Source organism: Rutidosis leptorrhynchoides, chromosome 6, assembly GCF_046630445.1.
Source record: "Rutidosis leptorrhynchoides isolate AG116_Rl617_1_P2 chromosome 6, CSIRO_AGI_Rlap_v1, whole genome shotgun sequence".
NCBI classification, from domain to species: domain Eukaryota; kingdom Viridiplantae; phylum Streptophyta; class Magnoliopsida; order Asterales; family Asteraceae; genus Rutidosis; species Rutidosis leptorrhynchoides.
In genome coordinates, this window is record NC_092338.1 from 439,604,249 (window position 1) to 439,606,504 (window position 2,256).

Below are 2,256 nucleotides of genomic sequence, written 5' to 3' on the forward strand. Positions count from 1 at the left end.
AATCTAATGCCGTATTCACTATACGCTAAACTAGACCTTGGAGAATTGAAACCAACAAGAATAAGTATACAACTAGCCGACCGATCAGTAAAATATCCTAGAGGGATAATGGAGAACATGCTAGTTAAAGTTGGTACTTTAGTATTTCCAGTAGATTTTGTTGTTTTGGACATGGAAGAAGATTCTCAAGTTCCTCTCATATTAGGAAGACCATTCTTAAACACGGCTAAAGCAATGATAGACGTGTTCGGTAAGAAACTGACCCTAAGTATAGAGGATGAGAGTGTTACCTTTTCAGTTGATAGAGCAATGCAACAATCACAATCTGCAGATGATACATGTTATTATATTCAAACTATAGATGCACATGCAGAATTATTAGAAGAATTTCCAGAATTACAAGGAACAGGAGAATGTTCTTTAGGAGAAGGTAATGAACCAATTGATGAAGCTGAAATGTTAGCTACACTTATAGCTAATGGATATGAACCAACAACAGAAGAAATTCAAATGCTAAAAGAAGAAGACAGATATCGATATAAATCATCGATAGAAGAACCTCCGAAATTAGAGTTAAAGCCACTTCCAAACCATTTGGAATACGCTTATTTACATGGTGAATCTGAATTACCTGTAATAATATCGTCTTCTCTTACTGAAAATGAGAAATCACAACTCATTTCTGTGTTGAAAGCTCATAAACCAGCCATTGCATGGAAGATTCATGATATTAAAGGAATAAGTCCTTCGTATTGCACACATAAAATCCTTATGGAAGAAGGTCATAAAACGTATGTGCAACGCCAACGAAGACTAAATCCTAATATGCAAGATGTAGTTAAGAAAGAGATTATTAAACTGCTAGATGCAGGTTTGATATATCCAATTTCTGATAGTCCATGGGTAAGCCCAGTTCAATGCGTGCCTAAGAAGGGTGGCATGACTATCATTACAAATGAGAAAAATGAGCTTATTCCTACTAGGACTGTAACAGGATGGCGTGTATGTATTGATTATAGAAAATTAAATGACGCCACCAGAAAAGATCACTTTCCCTTACCTTTCATAGATCAAATGTTGGAAAGATTAGCCGGAAATAGTTACTATTGTTTTCTAGATGGATTTTCCGGATATTTTCAAATTCCAATAGCACCCGAAGATCAAGAGAAAACCACATTCACGTGCCCTTATGGTACTTTTGCTTACAAACGCATGCCATTTGGACTTTGTAACGCCCCTGCAACCTTTCAAAGGTGCATGATGGCGATTTTTCACGACATGATAGAAGAATGCATGGAAGTATTCATGGATGACTTTTCAGTTTTCGGTGATACATTTAAATCATGTCTAGTTAATCTGGAACGAATGCTAATTAGATGCGAAAAATCAAATCTAGTACTTAATTGGGAGAAATGCCATTTCATGGTTAAAGAAGGCATCGTTCTTGGACATAAAATTTCAAAAGAAGGAATTGAAGTGGATAGAGCTAAAGTAGATGTAATTGCTAAACTTCCACATCCCACCAATGTTAGAGGAGTTAGGAGTTTTCTAGGGCATGCCGGTTTTTACCGACGTTTCATAAAAGATTTTTCTAAAATTGCCACTCCTATGAATAAACTCCTAGAAAAGGATGCGCCATTCATCTTTTCAGATGAATGTATCAAATCTTTTAATATTCTTAAAGAAAAACTCACTAATGCACCAATCATGATAACACCAAATTGGAATCTACCATTTGAACTAATGTGCGATGCAAGTGATTTTGCAATGGGAGCCGTTTTAGGACAAAGGATTGAAAAACGATTTCAACCTATATATTATGCTAGTAAGACATTACAAGGAGCACAAACGAACTATACAACTACTGAAAAAGAACTCCTTGCTATTGTCTTTGCTTTTGACAGATTTCGATCATATCTCGTTCTAGCAAAAACGGTGGTCTATACCGACCATTCTGCTCTTAGATACCTATTTTCAAAACAAGATGCTAAACCAAGATTAATCCGTTGGATCTTACTCTTACAAGAGTTTGATATTGAAATCCGAGATAAAAAAGGAGCAGAAAATCTCGCCGCTGATCATCTTTCTCGTCTTGAAAATCCCGAATTAGAAGTTCTAAATGAATCGGCCATACAAGACAACTTTCCTGATGAATATCTATTGAAGATAGATTATAAAGAAATCCCATGGTTTGCAGACTATGCAAACTACTTAGTTTGTGGATTCCTTGAAAAAGGATTATCGTACCAAAGACGA